Genomic DNA, 21,347 nt, shown 5'->3' with positions numbered 1-21,347 from the left:
TACTGCATGTGGTTTGATGAAATGGTTTGGTCAATTTGGTACGTGTGAATGAGCATCAAATGACCACTGTCAGTTGAACGAGCGATAAACCACCACCCATTGAATCGTATATTTCCAGGTCCTGGAATCATGAAGGCCAGCGCATTTGCGTCTGCTGCAACAAATCAAATTGGAGAACAAAAGGACAAAAATATACAATCATGTTCAGAGTATCTGTGGAATTAAGATTCATATAATAGTGACACATATCATAGATAGAGAATTGCAATGCCATGGTCATAATCATTACCCAAGTTTAAAAAAACTTAAGCCAATGGCTTTCATATTGTAACAATATGTCATGGTTCAAACATCATGTAACAATGAGAGGAAAACAACTATGACAAGGCCTACTCATATTCTACCATAGCACTTACTACTGTTCTCATATCGACTCCAAACAATAACATGCGTGGTTATAAAAATCTTGTAAATGAGAGTAACATATAAAATCATGAGGTTATACTCATAATATCTATTCTAACAATCATTAGATGCCAATTGTTCTCATATCAACTCTAACAATAACATGTGTGGTCATAAAAATCTAGAAAATGAGAGGAACATATAGCAATGATGTGGTTATAGACATACTATCTATTCTAAATTTCTAACAATCAACATGCATTCGTATTCATAAGGTAAAGATGACATGAGATAGAACAATTACACGATGATAGATTCCACTAGTACAGGAAGCCAATCTGTGTGTCGACCTCGTAAACGATGCCATCGTGCACTATAGCATCAGACAGAAATGGAGGGTCAACGGGATTGACAGTGAGCCATAACCATGTATGGCGACCGGATTCCATATAGACTAATCCCATGTCGAATAAGGAAATGAGCTTGTAATCCATGTAGTCTTCTGATGGTGTGGGAACTTCACAGATTACAACCTTCAGCAAACAGAGGTCACACACAAAGCTCGACACGTCTCGCGCGTAGTCAGCGGGAGTGTCCGGCGGGCAGCGAGGCTCGATGGCGGTGGTATCCAATGATGGAAGGGTGATCTCTCGCTGGGTGTAGATATCTACGAGACGCCACAGACTACCGGATTGGTGGATAAGGACGATCCAGTTGGCCTTCATGCCCGCCCAGTTGTGGTCGCGCATGAAGGACAGGTGGACGGTAGTGGTAGCATGTTGAGGGGCACCATGGAAACCTCCGTAGGATCGTCATGTCGGTGTCTGGGCCACCTGCAAGGATCGGGCATCAGCAAGTAGGGTGTCTTGAAAAGGGCCAACTAGTTGCAGATGTGTAGATGCTACAAAGACACCGAGCATGCGGCCAGATGCATGATGCAGATGATGTCCATACGATTACAGATCTGCTCCAAGAGAACATTGGGGAGGGAATTCCAATCGCGGCTATGTGTGTCAGTCGGTTCTGCCATAGGATTTTTTAGGGTGTTGAGTGATTGGGGTTTTCGGCGCATGCGAGCGAGTGGGGAAGTGGATTCGGGTGGGCGAGCGAAGAAGATGGCATGTGTGGCCGAGCAGTGAGTGGGGCGATATGGTACGCGCGAGCTACCAAGGAAGATGGCATGGGCGGGCAAGCCGTGTGGGGGGGGGGAATTATGTGCGGCCAACGAAGGGGAAGAGAAGAGGAAGAAGAAGAGAATGGGGAAGAAGAGGGAAAGACAGGGAAGAAAGTGCATTAAATCTCAATTCTACTAGTACTACTACCAGGATATACCGTCATTTGGAGTGTAAATAGATAAGACGATGACATGTGGGTCTACCTCGAGAGGGCCCATAAGTTAGTTTATGAAAGAGAGAGGTGCGTAGGAATATTTGCGGAAGCGTGCTCCATTGGAAAACATGATGGCGGTACTAGGTAAGGACGATTTAGTAACACCAACACGCTGGTTCAACTTATTAGTTAAGTGCCCCATCTACTGCAGCGTGTATTGTCACTTCACTGTGAAGACTAGTTGAATAGTTCTCTCTGACCGAGATGAGGAATAATGGATCACCAAGACTTCCTATCTACAGTATCCCTATGCCTCTACTCTCAGCCTGTCCAACAAGATGAAACATTGGCCAAGGCACCCGATGCCAATAATGTGGGAGTACTAGTAGTATTTTGTGTCAAACTTTGACCATTTTAACTAATAAAATGTTAATGCATTTCACCAAAAATCATATCACTTTATTCATATCTGAACATAGTTTTTAACAGTATAGTTTTTTATGCCATGCATTGACACTTTGTTAGTTAAATTTACGATCAAAAGTTTACACTAAGTACGAAGGGGACCATTAAAACAGGAAGGAGGTTTATATACAGGTCAATAAAAAAAATAATCGACCAAGGTAGTAGTAAATGATGAGTGCCTGAAGATTTTTTTTGAAAGTGCACAATAGTGGGCTTGTTTTCCTCAAGAAAATTGTGTTTACGAGCGTATTAATTGGAATGCATGTGTGAGGAACAAATGACCATAACTTTTCATGCATTGGTGAGTTTTCTCTTAATTCTTGCATGCAATGTTTTAATGAAGCTTGAAATATGAATATGTCAATGCGAGGGAGTAAAAGCCTCATGCATGCATGCATGCAACATGCAACACTCACACGTACACATGCATGCACGCAATACTCATGGATCCATGCGGCACACAACACATGATGCAACACACACACTAATGCTCAAGTGCTCAACCTACTCCCTCCGTCCGTGAAAGACTGTACATATAGAGATTTACACATTGACCAAGAGGAACCAGAACTTCATGGCATAATTAACCCCCAAAAGTAGCAGACTTATGTGTGCATGCGACCATTCAGAGAAGAATATTGAATGAAGGTTGTTGCATGCTATAACTAAGGATAGACTTGTAGCCTATAGCTAGAGCACAAGTTGGTGCCTTAGTCAATCAATATCGATTAGATTAAAGGCTAAGTGCATTGGAAGTGTAGATGTCCACACTTTGTTGGAAAATTTTCTAATGCTAGATGTATAGTTTTTCACGGACTGAGGGAGTACATGTGCATGTACTCACATACATAGCCAGGGCGGTTTGCGTGCAAGGGTTGGACTCCTATCACGCCTGTGTAAAGTTTTGTTTAACTGATTTCTTTGCTATGTGATACGTCTCCGTTGTATCTACTTTTCCAAACTCTTTGGCCCTTGATTTGGACTCTAACTTGCATGATTTGAATGGAACTAACCCGGACTGACGTTGTTTTCAGCAGAATTGCCATGATGTTATTTTTGTGCAGAATAAAAAGTTCCCGGAATGACATGAAACTTCACGGAGATAAGTTTTGGAATTAATAAAACATATTGGCTAAAGAATCAGCAGCAGGGGGGGCACACCCTAGCCACAAGGGTGGGGGCGCGCCCACCCCCTGGGCGCGCCCTCCGACCTTGTAGGCCCCTGGACCTCCACCGACCTCAACTCCAACTCCATATATTCTCTTTCTGGGAGAAAAAAATGAGAGAGAAGGATCCATCGTATTTTATGATACGGAGCCGGCACCAAGCCCTGTTCTTCCTCTGGAGGGCAGATCAGGAGTCCGTTTGGGGCTCCGGAGAGGGGAATCCGTCGCCATCATCATCATCATCATCAACCATCCTCCATCACCAATTACATGATGCCCACCGCCATGCGTGAGTAATTCCATCGTAGGCTTGTTGGACCGTGATGGGTTGGATGAGATTTACCATGCAATCGAGTTAGGTTTGTTAAGGTTTTAACCCTAGTATCCACTATTTTCTAAGATTGATATTGCTATGACTTTTCTATGCTTAATGCTTGTCACTAGGGCCTGAGTGCCATGATTTCAGATCTGAACCTATTATGTTTTCACGAATATAATTGTGTTCTTGATCCTATCTTGCAAGTTATAGTCACCTACTATCCGTTATGATCCGGCAACCCCGGAGTGACAATAGTCCGGACCACTCCCCGGTGATGAAAGTATTTTGAGGAGTTCATATATTCAGTAAGTGCTAATGCTTTGGTCCGGTACTCTATCAAAAGGAGGCCTCAATATACCTTAGTTTCCAATAGGACAACGCTGCCACGGGAGGGTAGGACAAAAAATTTCATGCAAGTTATTTTACATAAGCACGTATGACTATATTCGGAATACATGCCTACATTATATTGATGAACTAGAGCTAGTTCTGTGTCACCCTATGTTATAACCGTTGCATCATGAATGCCATCTAACATAATTATCCATCATTGATCCATTGCCTACGAGCTCGTTTCATATTGATCTTTGCTAAGTTACTTTTCCGTTGCCACTTTTAAGATTGCTACAATACTGCTACTGTTACTTTTTCCACTGTTACCGTTACTTCCATACTACTTTGCTACTAAATATTTTGCTGATGACATTAAGTCTTTTAGGTGTGGTTTAATTGATAACTCAACTTCTAATACTCGAGAATACTCTTTGGCTCTCCTTGTGTCGAATCAATAAATTTGGATTGAATACTCTACCCTCAAAAACTGTTGCGATGCATGAAAAATCCCACAATTGGGTAGTCTTAGTGAGCCTCATAAATCTGAATATAATGACTTCCTTGCTAGCATCACTGTTGGAGAAACTAGAAATATCACACAAGCCTCCATGGGGAGCATTCATTTTCTTGCCCGACATTATTTTGCTCTCTTTATAGGATGATGCATTAATGGTAAACATCATCATAGCCACCTTTGTGCCTCAGATCTTTGTGTCCTCAAGTGTGCGCTGTTAGGTGATAAACGATATAATTTGGAGGCCATTATTGCTAGGAGTTATATCTTAATGCTAAGGACGGAGATTTATTTGGTGGGATTTATGCAAGTCGTTTAGCTAATTATTTCGGTGTATCCATAAGAGGGAACGACATGGATTTTCCACCTGCCTTGCTAGATTATGAGGCTATGGTACGATATCAGTTCCTTAAGAGGAATGAGCAGTTCGTCCAGTACAGACTAATCTTTGATAGACAGCGTGTCGTCCATGTCACTCTTCCTGCTCCTCCTTTCTTTAACTTTCAGGAAAATGGGAGATATTTTATAAAGTGAGAGGAGGCAAACGAGTATGAGAGAACAGCGGAAGCTGCTCGCCTCCATGTTGTAGCCCTTTAGGCAGTAGTTTATGCCTCTCAGGACAACCCCAACTACAACTTTCGATATACACCAGGCCAGTGGCTCTAGACCAGCTTAGGCCAAAAGCCTAAGGTTGGGAGAGTATGTATTTCTCACCAACATTACATTCATGTTCACACACTCATTCTAGTTGTTGGTGCTCATACTTTTTCATTGTATTATCCATGTTAGTTTATGTCTTTTTCCGCTTTCTTCTTGTGTGTTTGAAAAACCTTAAGAAAAAACAAAAAATAGTAGTAGCTAGTTTAGTTTCTATGCATCTTTAGTTGTAGAATTAAAAGAAAACCCAAAAATATTTCTCGTTCTTCTTTTGCTTGTTGGGAGCTTTCCAGTGTAAATAGTTTTTCTCGTTCTTGTTTTACTTTCTTCAGAAAAACAAAAACTCCAAAAACATTTCAGTGTGTTTCTTTGAAATTCTTTTATTTTCTTTGGGGGTCGAGGGGAGAAGACCACGATGAAAATGTTGAGTGGCTCTCATATGCATTATTGTTCATCTAACAAAGAGCCCATATTACTTGTCTTCTCCTTTGAATAAATGTTTGCAGATTCCAGCTTAGTCTAATGCACATGCACTATTATTATTTATCCACATTGTTTGGTCATGCAAGTGAAAGGCAATAGTGACGATATATGATGAAATGATTGAGATGAGGAAAAGCTGGTATGAACTCCACCTATCTTGTTTTTGTAAATATGATTATTTCATCATTCATGATTTAGCCTATTATGAATGAAACATGTTTGCAATGACCATTAGAGATTATAGTTATTCATGCCATGCTTAATTAGATAGGAGTTTATAATGGTTTACCTTGCGTGCCAACATGGAAATTAAAATGGTTGTGGTGTAGTATGATAGGATGGTCCTCATTTGATGATTCAAGTGGCTTGACTTGGCACATGTTCATACATATAGTTGAAACAAAATCAACAGAGCCTCCATGATATTTATGTTCATGGTGATTTATATCCTACTCATGCATGCACTCAATGTTGGTAATCTCAATGCATGTTTATGACTGTTGTCACTCTCTAGTTGGTCGGTTCCCAGTCTTTTTCTAGCCTTCACTTGTACTAAGAGGGAATATTGCTTGTGCATCCACTTCCATGAAACCCTAAAGTTGTTCCATATGAGTCCACCATACCTTCCAATATGCGGTATTTACCTGCCGTTCCAAGATAATTTGCATGTGCCAAACTCTAAAACTTCAAATGATAATATGTCTTGTATGATCGAATCACTCATGTACCAACTAGCGTTGTCAATATCTTCCATGCTAGGTGGGTTATTCTCACGATGAGTGGACTCTGCTCATCATCCACGAGAAAATGGATGGTAACCGGGATGCCCAGTCCCATGCTCAAATCAAATCAAAATAATTGCAAACGAAACTCCCCCAGGACTTTTGTTAGTTGGACGGTAACCGTTGTTTCGGACCAGCCATGGTGTGTGCTTGTTGGTGGTGGGGGAGTATAAACTTTACCATTCTGTTTGGGAACCGCCTATAGTATATGTAGCATGGAAGATACCGAGATCTCTTGGTTGTTATGTTGACAATGAAAGCATACCGCTCAAAATATTATTCAATCTCTATTTTCAAAACTCGAGCTCTGGCACCTCTGCAAATCCCTGCTTCCCTATGCGAAGGGCCTATCTATTTTACTTTTATTGCTAAGCCATCCTCTTATAAAAAGCACCAGTTAGAGAACACCACTGTCATTTGCATGCATTGTTATTAATTTATATTGAGTATGACTGTGACTGGATCTCTTTTACCATGAATTACAATATCTAGTTAGTTCTTGATCTTTAGGGGTTCTCTGTATTTATGTTTTGCGGTCTCAGAAAGGGCTAGCGAGATACCATCTTGTTATATCATATCATGATTGTTTTGAGAAAGCGTTATCATCTGAGATTTATTATTATTGCTCGCTAGTTGATTATGCCATTGATATAAGTAAATATGAGACCTAAAAGTTATTGTGAATATGGTTAGTTCTAATCTTTGCTGAAAACTTGAATGCTGGCTTTACATATTTGCAACAACAAGATCAAACAGAGTTTGTAAAAGTTTTTCTTTATCAATTTCAGTTTGTCAACTAAATTGCTTGAAGACAAGCAAAGGTTTAAGCTTGGGGGAGTTGATATGTCTCCGTCGTATCTACTTTTCCAAACTCTTTTGCCCTTGTTTTGGACTCTAACTTCCATGATTTGAATGGAACTAACCCGGACTTACGCTATTTTTAGCATAATTGCCATGGTGTTATTTTTGTGCAGAATAAAAAGTTCTCGGAATGACCTGAAACATCACGGAGATAAGTTTTGGCATTAATAAAAAATATTGGCAAAATAATCAGCAGCAGGGGGCCCACACCCTAGCCACAAGGGTGGGGGCTCCCACCCCCTGGGACGCGCCCTCCGACCTTGTGGGCCCCATGGACCTCCACCAACCTCAACTCCAACTCCATATATTCTCTTTTGGGGAGAAAAAAATAAGAGAGAAGGGATCATCGCGTTTTTTATGATACGGAGCCGCTGCCAAACCCTCTTCTTCCTCGGGAGGGCGGATCTGGAGTCCGTTCGGGGCTCTGGAGAGGGTAATCCATCTCCATCGTCATCATCAACCATCCTCCATCACTATTTCATCATGCTCACCGTCGTGCGTGAGTAATTCCATCGTAGGCTTGCTGGACCGTGCTGTGTTGGATGACCTTTACCATGTAATTGAGTTAGTTTTGTTAGGGTTTGATCCCTAGTATCCACTATGTTCTAAGATTGATGTTGCTATGACTTTGCTATGCTTAATTCTTGTCACTAGGGCCCGAGTGCCATGATTTCAGATCTGAACCTATTATGTTTTCATGAATATATTTGTGTTCTCGATCCTATCTTGCAAGTTATAGTCACCTACTACGTGTTATGATCTGGCAACCCCGGAGAGACAATAGTCGGGACCCCTCCCAATGATTACCGTGGTTTGAGGAGTTCATGTATTCACTAAGTGCTAGTGCTTTGGTCCCGTACTCTATTAAAAGGAGGCCTTAATATCCCATAGTTTTCAATAGGACCCTGTTGCCACGGGAGGGTAGGACAAAAGATGTCATGCAAGTTCTTTTCCATTAGCACGTATGACTATATTCGGAATACATGCCTACATTATATTGATGAACTGGAGCTAGTTCTGTGTCACCCTATGTTATAACCGTTGCATGATGAATGCCATCCGACATAATTATCCATCATTGATCCATTGCCTACGAGCTTGTTTCATATTGTTCTTTGCTAAGTTACTTTTCCATTGCCACTGTTATGATTGCTACAATACTGCTACTGTTACTTTTTCCACTGTTACCGTTACTTCCATACTACTTTGCTACTAAATATTTATCTACAGATATTAAGTCTGTCACGTGTGGTTGAATTAACAACTCAGCCACTAATACTTGAAAATATTCTTTAGCTCCCCTTGTGTCGAATCAATAAATTTGGGTTGAATACTCTAGCCTCGAAAACTGCTGCGATCCCCTATACTGGTGGGGTTTCACTCTGCCAACTGACAGGTGGGACCCAGAAACCAGGTGTCAATTTAACCAGTCAACAAACTGCCATGTCGACTATGTGGTCGGTCAGTAGGGTGCAATTCGGTACTCTACGGTGAGCTAGTGACCGTATAATCACCGCAAAACTATATAGTCACCGTAATGAGCGTATCGGTACATACGTTACGTATGTTTCAAATTAAGCCATATTAACCGGAAAGGGTGCCGTATGGACTAGTACTACTTTGATGTGTCCTGTCAACTTGCAGAACGAGGAGAAGCTTGCTTACTATGCCCTCTCCCTCACCCACGCGCGGTGGCTCATAGCATGACGAGAAGCTTGCTTACTACGTACGCCTACGCCCTCTCCCTTACCCACGCGCCCGGTGGCTCACAGGACAAGGAGAGGGTTTTGATTACAGCGCCCTCTCCCTCTCCCACACCCTCGTGGTGGACGTGCAGTAGTTCATTCGGTGTCATATTGCCAGAAGCATATTGTACTATAGTATCATCATTGTTGGACTTTCTGAAGAGGCAAAGAGCCAAGTGCAAGGTTCACACGAGTATGAACTATTGAACCTCCCGAAGAGGCAAAGAGCCAAGCACAAGGTTTTATAGGAGTTGTCATCCTAGTAGGAGTACTACAACTATAGCGAACGATGCTACTGTATGTTGCCACCATGTTACTTATATCCAAAGTTGTGCCACCTTTTTTTCTCAAAGAGCATGTTGGAGCCCATGAAACAACCACACAAGTTGCACGTACACATAACACATTTAGTAGTAATAAATTCTAAAGGACAAATGCCATTATGCCACACAAGTTCATCTCCACTTCATGTGATAAATTTGTGCACGACTAGTCTACATATATTCACAGTGCTACCATTCACAATTTACCATACTCCACTTACACGTTATCCACGGGATCCATGCCCTCCTCCAGGTTCTAGTCCCAGGTGTTCTTCATGCATGGCATGATCCATAGCGGTGGGCAACAGGAATCATTGTGGCAGCTGTCGGTGTCAAAACGGCGGATCTCAGGTAGGGGGTCCCGAACTGTGCGTCTAAGGCGGATGGTAACAGGAGGCAGGGAACATGATGTTTTACCCAGGTTCGGGCCCTCTTGACGGAGGTAAAACCCTACGTCCTGCTTGATTTATTCTTGATGATATGAATATTGCAAGAGTTGATCTACCACGAGATCGTAATGGCTAAAGCCTAGAAGTCTAGCCTATATGAGTATGGTAATGAGTATATATCATGTCCTTTCCGGACTATCCCCTTCGGTTTATATAGACACCGAAGGGATCTAGGGTTTACATGGAGTCGGTTACATAAGAAGGAATCTTCGGTCGCCAAGCTTGCCTTCCACGCCAAGTAGAGTCCAATCCGGACACGGTACAGTCTTCGTCTGTCGTGTCTTCATAGCCCATCAGTCTGGCCCATAGATAACAGGCCAGGCGCCCGAGGACCCTTAGTCCAGGACTCCCTCAGTAGCCCCTGAACCTGGCTTGAATGACAAGGAGTCCGACATCCAGATTATCTTCGCAATTTCTAGGCAGGTTCCCCTTTCTCTGAACTCCAAGATAGTCATCGGATGCAATCATGTTATCCGGACCTGTCAAACACACAACCGTAGAGAGAATATAATATTTGCACGAATCTAATCTGTTGACAGCTTTTTCCCAATGACATGACGTCTGTGTGGTTATAATTTCGAACTGTTTTTCTTCAGCCAATCCACGCTACGAGGCATGGTTGCTACTGGCACGTCTTGTCAAAACAGAGATCGTGTCCCCTTATTGCGGGATTCTCATCAATGCGGGCATGGGTAACTCAACCGTGCCATTTATGCAGTCCTAGGGAACAGGCGAATCCTAAGGTGAATGAGGAGGCGTTTAATATTTACTGCCTTTATAAGGGGATAAGGATTCCCTCTTCCTCTCCTCATGCTCTCCCTCTGCCTCCATCTTTCCGATCTCAAGCTCCAACGCCCAAGCTCTCATCTCCTTTCCACTCATGCAACCATGTCCGGATGTGGTGGTCAGGGCAAGTGGATGGTCTCCTCCGTCAAGGAGGAAGACATTACTAAGCTCCGAGTAGCCGGATATTTGGCGAAGGAGATCGCCCATCATCTACCAGCCGAGGGACAAGTTGTCCCCACGCCGGAGCCCACAGAGAGGGTGGTATTCATCCCCCATTTCTTCCGCGGGCTAGGGTTTCCACTCCACCCTTTCGTCCGCAGGCTGATGTATTACTACGGGATAGATTTCCATGATATGTCCCCAAACTCCTTCCTCAACATCTCGGCATTCATCGTCGCGTGCGGGGCCTTCCTCCGCGTCCATCCCCACTTCGGGTTGTGGCTGAAAGTCTTCAACATGAAGCCGAAGGTGGTGGAGGGACAGCACACGGAGTGCGGAGGGGCCATGGAGAGGAAGCTATCCAACGTCTCATGGCCCAAAGGCACCTTTGTTGAGACAGTAAAGGAATGGCAGAAGTAGTGGTTCTATATTACAGAACCTCACGGCACCACCTGGGCTGCCGCCGCTGGGTCGAGAAGAGTCCGGACTGGTGTGCACCTGATGTGCTGATAGCGCTGCAGACGCGCATCCAAAGTATGGTGACCAAGGACATCAAGCTCGTCGACGTTATCCAGGTGATGCTAATCCGCCGGATTCTTCCGTGCCGGCGCCGCACTCGCCCTTTATGGGGATTCAATCCGAAGAAGCACCAAACCTTGAAAAGGCTCTTCGACACTTCTCACGAAGGGGCCTGGAAGTTGCTCTTTAAGGGCAATGAGAGGCTACCGGCCATGGACTTAGACCGTGGTCACAACTGTAACTGCCCTACCAACGAGGTATGTTACTTGTGATGTATTCCCAACTTAAATGTTTCGAGGATTATGTCTGAGATTTTAGTATTGCTTCCTCAGGATTGGGTGGAGAGGGTGAAGCGGATCCAGTGTCCGGCTCCGTTGCCCGAACAACCAGTCATCCCGCGCCTGGTGACGATGCTGGTGCCGGCGACATATACGGCACCGGAGAAGAAGGCTAAGAAGAAAGCCAAGGGGGCCAAGAGCGGCCCCCGTTGCAAGGGTACTTCGGGCACGGCGTCCGAAGACGGCGAGGCCCATTCCTCTGTCCCTGAGGAAAATGACAAGGAAGAGGAGGGGGAGGAGGAAAACAACCCTCCTCCCGAGGAGAAGAAGAAAAAGAGGGTGGCCTCGACACATCTGGTGGCGCAAGCGCCCAAAAAGAGTAAGGGCGCCCCAGCGCTTGACACCGCGTGGGACGTCCGGAGTGTCGCCCCCGTACCGGGCCCAGGCCGAATCGTAAGTGACATGACTTATTTGTGCGCACATCCAGCCCTTTCTTTTTTATTATTCTAACATGGTTAATCCATACTATTGCAGTCCGGCCCGTGACCTTACCCAGCGATCCTCATTTGGAGGTTTGTTGGCTCCGTCGGAGATGGCGAGCATGTCGCCACCGCCTTCTTACTCCCCCGGGGCCAGGGATGACACCGAAGTGTCATCCCGGAGGACCGCTCCGAACGGAGGAGCCCATGACATTGTTCGGGAGGCTCCACAAGGCGGGACCTCCACTGCCAGACACATGGGGGAGTCAATCCCCATGGAGACCGGTGAAGAGGGTCGTATCCAGTTCGGCCCTTAGCCCAATACGATTCCGGAGACCCATGTGGCTCCGGAATCGGGCGAGCAGCCCCCTTTCAAGGAGGGGGGTGCGTCGCCTCCACCGGTGGCTCCTGTCCATCCAGGAGCGCCAGACGACCTGATGGGGGCGCTACGAAGCGCCTCCGTCATCGACGAGCATCGTATCCTTATGGGTGCGGTGATTGAGAAGGTTCAGTCTGCCAAGAGCGGACTCAATGAGGCCTGCAGCAGCCTATTAACAGGTTTCGAGGTAAGAAAGAGAAAAATCCCGTATAGACCGTAGCCCCTGAGACGCTGTCCGGTGTCCGGCGAGGAGGACCGTATAGGGGATCAATCCTTAATTATAAGAGGCTGACTGAATATGTATTTATAAGCAGGCATCCCTGTTGGCCGCGACCTCGCATGCTGCCGAGGTCTCCGAGCTGAAGCGGAGGCTGGAGCGGACCGAGAACGAGCTCGGCGAGGTTAAGGTTCGGCTCCAGGAGAAGCAAGGTGAGGAACGACTTGCTATATGTTCGGGAAGGGATAAATGCTGTATATTGACAATGGTATTGTGATATGTGCAGAAGCCGCAACCAAAGTCGAGGCCCTAAGGAAGGCCTTGGGCGAGGCCGAGGAGCAGACTGTCCAGCAGCAACCCACCCGTAATAAGCTAAATGCCCAGGTCAAAGAAGTCCACCAGGAGCTCCAAGATGCGGTGAAAAAATGCGAGGCCTTGGAGCATGATGTGTCGGTTCGGGGGACCGAACTCACCAAGGCTCGTCAGAGCGCAGAGACCGCATGGAATGAGGCCCAGGCCGCCCTCTAGGAGATCCAGGAGGCCAACAATATCACAACGGGTAAGGCATTTAAGATGCAAAGAAAGTATGCGGAGATGCAGTACCTTTTACTAACCCGGGTTCGGAGTTCCCCAGGGGCTTTTGCGGATTTGCCACACAGTGTATCAGTCGCCGTGGAGTTCTATCGAGCTGAAGGAGGGGGTTCTTCGGAGAGGCTCTTTTGGTTGTAGTATGCGGCACCAGAGCATCCCGTGTCCTTCACCGATCAGCTGAAACAGCTGGTGGAGCTGCATAGGGTGGCCGAACTAGCCATTAAGGATGTGATAATCCGGCTGTGGCCAGCCGAAGCTATGCCTAGTAGCTACTTCGGACTCGTGAGGCGGATGGTGGATGCCTGTCCTCGGCTAGACGTTATCAAGCGCTCCATTTGTATTGAAGGTGCCCGTATGTGGGGACCCCGACTCATAAGTCGTGATCACCGAATGCACGTGTACAGTGATCCCAGAGATCAATGCTCACTGAACACACAGAAGCTGAATAACAAGAGTCTTACATCCATACATACCGTATTACACAAGTAGGACCATTATGGTCAAGTCTTGAGTATAACATCGCAGCGGAAATCTTCGTCGATAACTTGGACCCATGCCATCTGCCTTAACCCTACAGGCATTCTGACTGGGAAGCCTCCTAGTTCGCATGTTCGTCTCCAAAGAACTCTTCTTCGAACTCATGTTCTTCCATGTCTGGCCAATTAAATAACCAGTGGCAAGCCAATGAGTACTTTGAATGTACTCGCAAGCAACCCATGTTTTGGTTCATGGTACAACAATGTATGATATAGCTAATTTTTTGCGGAAAGCTAGTTTTGAGTGCAATGACATGTTCGACAACTTGTAAGACATGCATCAGGAGAATTCAAGTAACCAAGAGGACAGGTTACAGATATCAACACAAAAGGGAGTGGGATCCAACCCAACTCATCCATGTCAAGTCCTTTGACTTGATCCAAGTAGTTCTTCCCACACACACTGGTTTGTAAACAAGTGGACGTAGCCCAAGAGCGGTTACCCAACTGTCCTTGACCGTGGACACGGCTATTCGATAGTTTTACACTCTACAGAGGTTGCACACCTTACCCACAAACTCCGGGGAACTTCCGTGTCATCCACCACCCGCGGTACCTCAAGTACCCGAGGTAGGCACCCGATCACTATCTTTCCCTAGACGACACTAACAAGGAGTCCACTCGTTGTTCCGTATCCTCACGATGTACATCATACAAGACTTACTCGAGACCGTAACACCCGAGAGGGGACACAACGGTGTATCCGGTGCCCTGTGAAAACAGTCATGGCCGCCCTACCTGGCACGACCCCGTCCCGAGAGAGAGCACCAACTCTCCCCTATCACTAGTAATGCGGGCTCCAAGCTAGTATCGGCCTAGGTAATCAATAATTCCCTTTCCCATATAAGGGTAGAGTGGTTGCGCATGTAAGGTTGGAATGACGGTCGCAAGTACAACCAATCCGTTTTTGAAAACCACACACACACTTGCCTTGGTACACCACTTCGTCATCAAGTGGTTACCCAACTCAACATCTCCCTCGGGCATAAGTGGCACACGACGGGGTTTTCAAAACGTCCTTTGAAAATACTTTGTCTCCATCACTATGCATATTCCCGTCCCTTTTTGCGTAGCACTACTTTAGCATTCTATCTACTCCCACAGGCATAACCCTCATAAGGAGGTATGGTCATGCACAATGCAAGTATCAACGAGGAAGTAATAGAGGCAACCCATTAAAGTGGTTACCATCTCATCATGATTCCCATGCAACACTAATAAACTGCTATATGACATGCATATAAAGGGTTTCATAGACATGGTCAAAGGGCTGCTTGCCTGTTTTAACAAAGTCTTCGAGGTCTTCAAATATCTCTGGTCCAACTCCGAGCATTTCGTCTACTTCGTCAACTATCGTTGAAAGCAACCAAAATAAGCAACAACAAGGTAGAAAATAAAAGTGCTCTAAAAATGTGACTTGGACTTTTCTAGGATACCTCTAGTCATATGAGGAATGACCAAAGTGATTTCAATGGAATTGGATAAGTGAATATTTCTAAACGTTTTGATATGATGGAATCAAGGGGTTTATGGATTTGCATGAAGTGTATAGAAACATATTTTTGAAAAATGAGCAAAGGCACCCATTTAACAAATCATGATTTTAGAAGCATCTGGGAGTTGGTTTCACTGGATTTGGAGTTCAAATGAATTTCCTATGAATTTGCAAAGTTGACAAATATGAAGAAATGGCTCATTATTTTATGTGGGATAGAAAGTATTAATAAAAATGTTCATAAGCTAAGTTATGAACTTGGAAGCATCTAGGAATTTTAATCATGGCATTTGGATCAAATTTGAGCCCTCTGTGATTTTCTAAAGTTTATCACAGAAATGGAAAATGGGATTTTATTTAATTTGTGTGAGGAAAATTGTTCTAGAAAATGTGCATGCTGCACCAATAGGTAGATCATGATTTATGGAGTCACCAGAAATTTGAATCATTCAATTTGGAGTTAATATGAATATTTGGTGGATTTTACAAATTTCTGGAAAAGGAAAAGACAAAGGAAGTGGGGAGGTATACCTATACCGCACAGCATAGCGCCGCAGCGCATTGGGCCGGCCCAGTGGCTCGGCCACGCGGACGACAGGGCGATGCCGAAGGCGTATTCGGGGAGCCGGGAAGGCGGTTCCCGCAGATCCCGCCTCCACTTAACCCGAGTGGGTCCGGCTGGACACGTTGGTAGAGGTTGACCGGTGGCGTCGCCGGTCCACCAGCCGGCCTTCTTCTTCCTCGTGCAGCGTCCCGTGCCGCAGGAAGAGAGGGGCGAGGCCGAGCTCGTCCCCGACGACCAGGGGCGCTGCTGCGGGTGCCCGGCGCACCGGCGAGCTCGGGGGACTGCGCCGCGCCCGCTCCCCGCTATCAGCACGTCCAACGGAGGACGAAGGCGAGTGGGGCCACGGCCACGGCGGAGGGTGGCGTTGGCCATTGCCAGCTTCGAGCGCAGGGGCGTCCCGAGGAAGGATGGAGGCGATGGGGGCTTCATGGTGGTGGTTAGGGAGTACTGGAGTGGGTAGGGAGAAGAGAGAGGGGCTGTGGTGCCCGAATCCGAGCGGCGGTCGGCGGCGGCACTCCAGCCATGGAGACGGTAGGAGAGCACTAGGGGGAGAGGGATGTTGTCTGGGAGATTGCTGGGGAAGAGGGAGAGCGAGAAGAAGCCGTAGGAGAGCTCGGGAGGGCCTCTAAATAGAGGGGCCGTGGTGCACCGTGGACGCGGCCTACGGCGCACTCGGGCGGCTCCATGGAGGAGAGAGGGGAGAGGTCTAGGAGGGGGCCGGCAGCTTTCCGTGTCCCAGACGCCGAGGCGGCCTCGTGAGACACACTGGGGAGGCCCGAGGTGGCCGGAGGCGGTTGGCAGGGGGCGGCTACAGTGCGGGAGCACACTGTAGCACGCTCCAGAGCGTGCAAATGTCCGGCATGCCATTTTTTGGCAAAGTGGGCATGGCAAAGCATGTCAGGTAGCTCTAGGGAGGAGTAAAGAATGTGGGGAAAGCCTTGGATGCCTTGGGTGGCCACTAGAGTGAGGAGGGAGATGAGGAAGAGGGGTGCAGGGGCTGTCCAGAGGGGTAAATGAGGTGGTTTCACCCCTCAATCATTGAGCTGAGATGCAACCATTGCTACTGGAGGTAGAGGAGGACTAGGAGGGGATGTGGTAAAAAGTTGAGCTCAAGGAGAATAGTGTAAGTGGTCAAAATGGTGATTTTTGAAAAGTGAAAGCAGGTGTTTGATGCAAATTTGGTGAAGCAAATTAACTCCAATTGACATGAGAATTAACAGGATCAAGTGTCACACATAATTGAGGTTGACCACCAAGTTTGAGTCCATTTGAAGAAAGTTGCCAATGTAACTTTGGTAAACCCTAGAAATCAACAGAAATGGCTTTACCAAGATTTAGTCATGCAAATCTATTCTCCTTGATGCACCACTTGGTGTAGTTTCATCATTTGAGGTTATGAACATGTCCACAAAAGTTCAGATCAAAAGGAGAAGATTGCCAATGTAGAGTTGTTCAAATTTGGTTCTGAACAGGAAGGGTTTTGGGGTACGTTGATCAAGATAACATTCTCTCCAACTTGTGCCATTTGGTCTAGATGAATAATTAAAACATTTGAGCATGTTCACAAGGTTTGAGAACATTTGGACATGTTTGGCAATGTAAAGTTGCTCAAACTTCAAAATGGACAGAAATGGTTTTGAGGAGATTTCATGGGGTTATACTATTCTCCATGACATTATACTTGGCAAGATCATCAAACATGTCATATGTGACATGCTAGAATTTTGTTGGAATTTCTGGGGAATATTTCCTGTAGAAATATTTCAAATCCTTGAAATGGGCAGAAATGGTTTTTGAGGGATTTGACTAATATTTTGAACATGACCATGTGTTGAAACTCTTATATATGGACAATATATGTCCATTGAGTTTCCCTGATTTTTGTTAAATATTTTTGAAACAATAAAATAATTTTTCCCTATTAAAGACCATTTCTGGCCTTAAGAAAAGGCTTTTAAATAAAATAGGAAAATAACTTTTAAAATTATATTTTTGTGGTTTCTGGGTATCCTATATCTAATAGGAGTCAAATATATTTTTGGAAAGATTTTTACTGCCCTTAATTAAGTACTTGTAGTGCAAGCCTTAACTCAGGGGTTTTTGGAAAACCAATTTTTGAAAATACTGTTGGGCCAAATTATTTTGCAAGAAATTATTTTTATGTCCTATACACATGGCATGATCATTGGTTCAAGAGTTTGGAGCAAGGAGATGAAGTATAGGAGTTGAAGGATTTATTTGATTTTTAGAGCACTTGCAAACAACAGACAAAAATCCAATCAAGGCAAGGTCCAAAACACTCAAAAGTTTTTGTCAAACCACATTTTATCATGATTGTTAGCTTAAGTGTTGTTGCATGAAAATCAGGGTGTGACAGACCTACCCCCCTTACAAGAATCTCGTGCCCGAGATTCCCAGACTAGGCGCGGAAAGGAATACGGAAACTTGGATTTGGGGTAGTCTTCACGTCCTCATACTGCTTCTGCTTCCGTTCGGTGCTCCATTGAACCTTGAAGTACTCGATGGCATGGCTTCGTGTTTGTCGTCCTGCTTGATCCAGATTGCAATTGGGATCTCTCGCGTAGGTCATATTGGGCTGGAGGTCGACGGCTCGGTGATCGATGTCCTTGTAGAGGTCGGGCTAGTTAGGAAGTTGGAAACGTTTCCGGAGTGGTGTCGTGTGGAAAAACGTTGTGCTCAGTGGGTGACTCAGGTGATAACTCTAGCTGGTAGCCGTCTATTCTTCGTCTTGCGGTGATCTTGGAGAGGGCCGATAAATCTTGGTGTGAGCTTCCCTTTGACATGGAAATGCTTGGTTCCTCCGAGAGAAGTGGTTTGCAGATATGCCTGGTCTTTGATGCGGAGGTATACTTCTTGAAGATGGTGGTTGGTGTAGTTCTTCCTCCTAGACATGACGATCTTCAGATGTTCCTTGACCAGCTCAACGATTCTTCTTCCGTCTTCGGGTAGACAAGTATGTCATCAAAGAAAGATGACAACTAACTTGTCCAAGGACTCCATGAAGTCTATGTGGTACGTAAAGTGGGCTGAGGCATTGGTGATGGTCACGGTTGAGCATTGGCCAAGGTCTTATCGATCTAGAGCCAAAGCCCAAGGTCAGGATCCGACCATGTTGTGGCTTGGTAAGGCATAAGGGTTTCAAGGATCTAGTGTGCGAGCGAATGTTTGTCACCTTATCCTTAAGCACGGTTCCTGAGATGCCGGTTGTTCTATCTAGTCCTTTAAACAAATAACCTTATACCACCGAAAGCATCAACTCTTGTGCTATATTAGGATGATAATGTGCTCGTTCACTATGTCCACTAGTTCCATAATGATCCCAGTGATGTGCAAGGTTTACAGAGGCTTAACTGGTTCTCTTGCAATTCTGTGGGTTAAGCACATGGTTAAGGACCCGAGCTGGGGTATCTCGTGAAGTCTCAAAGGGTCTAGGAATGGGTTTCTAGTCTGGGGGCGGGGGGGTTAAACACAACTCTAGGGGTTTTTTCTTGGTCGAGGAGGGTGTAGAAAAGTTCTTCAGTGCTAGTTGGTCGCCGAGGTAGAATCCTTGGTGTATCTTGTCTTGCTGGCCTTCAGTTGAGGAGAGAGATGATAGGGAAAAGTAGCATAGAGGAGGGGAATACCTAAAGGGGGTTCTATAGTGCAAGTTCAAGCAAACAGGTCCGTTAAGGCCACGCAGATTCATTATGATAAGATAGGTGATATAGTCGCCTACAAGCTTCCTAGGGAAAATGTGCAACTTATATCAAAACACAAACAAGTAAAAACAAGCAACACAAAATGTGGTTCCATTCGAACCATCTCACGGACTCGACTACGCATATGGGGGTACACGACTCATCCTACCCTAGGGGTCCTCGGACTCGGTAGTCACGCTTGATCGGAGAGAAGGGCGCTCGGTCTTCAGTTTCTGGGTCCCCCTTGTGGTGCCAAAGGGTATGCGACAGTCAGCTGCTTGTTGGGACACATCCTTTTAATGTGCCCAAGTTCACCACACCCGTGACATGTGACGGAAGCACAAGGGTTTCTATTCAATCTTGGGTATTGTCGTCGGGGGCCTGAAGATGATCCTCTATGAGGTGGATACGGAAATCCATTCCTATGCCTTCTGCGTGGGGTTGGGTTGCGAGCTTTCCGAAGTCCCTTGATTTGCTGCTCTTGATTACAAATGTGGGCTTCTAAGGCAGTGATTTGTTGTTCTTGCTCGACCACCTTCTTCTTCTCGAGGCAGTGGAGGTGACGAAGTGAAGGGAGGTCTTGGCGAGCCTTAAGGAATGCTTCGGTAAGGTGACGTAGAAGGTAGTCTCCGGCGTTGATGAAGCGGATCTGGTACTTGAGGGTTGGATCCTCATCTTCTGGGGAAATCATCACTTGAGCTGGGGCTTCAAATCCGTTCTTTCCAGGTAGGTAGCGGGTGGCGTGTTCTTCTTTCATTTCTGGAAGGAGGCCTCGAAGACGGAGAAGCGCTTCATATGCCACTTGCTGAATGGCCAGGTCTTGTGTTGGCATGGGTGGTCCAATGAAGAACCACCCCTGGGGTGAGGTCTTGGCAGGCACAAAAACCTTGGCATAGAACTCCTTCTCGAGCACATCATTTTCCAGTTCATGCAGGGTGTATATGGGCAGCAAGGGATAGTGGCATTGTTGGAGGCAGTCTTTTAGGAGTGATGGAAATCCTGTCATAAGGAGTCTCAAGGGGGCGACAGCCATCTACAAAAGTTGAATAGGGGAGGTCAATATGGAAAATATCCCTCGGGCTTGGTAAGCTTAGAAAAGAAGAGAAGTTTAGAAGGTCTCAAGCTAACTAACGTCCATGCTAACTAAGGCTTCCTACAGTCAGGATGGCTCTGATACCAGCTCTATGGGGACCCCGACTCATATGTCGTGATCACTGAATGCACGTGTACAGTGATCCCAGAGATCAATGCTCACTGAACACACAGAAGCTGAATAACAAGAGTCTTACATCCATACATACCGCATTACACAAGTAGGACCATTATGGTCAAGTCTTGAGTATAACATCGCAGCGGAAATCTTCGTCGATAACTTGGACCCATGCCATCTGCCTTAACCCTACAGGCATTCTAACTGGGAAGCGTCCTAGTTTGCATGTTCATCTCCAAAGAACTCTTCTTCGAACTCCTGTTCTTCCATGCCTGGCCAATTAAATAACCAGTGGCAAGCCAATGAGTACTTTGAATGTACTCGCAAGCAACCCATGTTTTGGTTCAAGGTACAACAATGTATGATATAGGTAAATTTTTGCGGAAAGCTAGTTTTGAGTGCAATGACATGTTCGACAACTTGTAAGACATGCATCAGGAGAATTCAAGTAACCAAGAGGACAGGTTACAGATATCAACACAAAAGGGAGTGGGCTCCAACCCAACTCATCCATGTCAAGTCCTTTGACTTGATCCAAGTAGTTCTTCCCACACACACTGGTTTGTAAACAAGTGGACGTAGCCCAAGAGCGGTTACCCAACTG

Source organism: Triticum urartu, chromosome 6, assembly GCF_003073215.2.
Source record: "Triticum urartu cultivar G1812 chromosome 6, Tu2.1, whole genome shotgun sequence".
Lineage (NCBI taxonomy): Eukaryota > Viridiplantae > Streptophyta > Magnoliopsida > Poales > Poaceae > Triticum > Triticum urartu.
The sequence above is the reverse complement of the archived record's forward strand: the minus strand, read 5'-3'. Positions refer to the sequence as shown.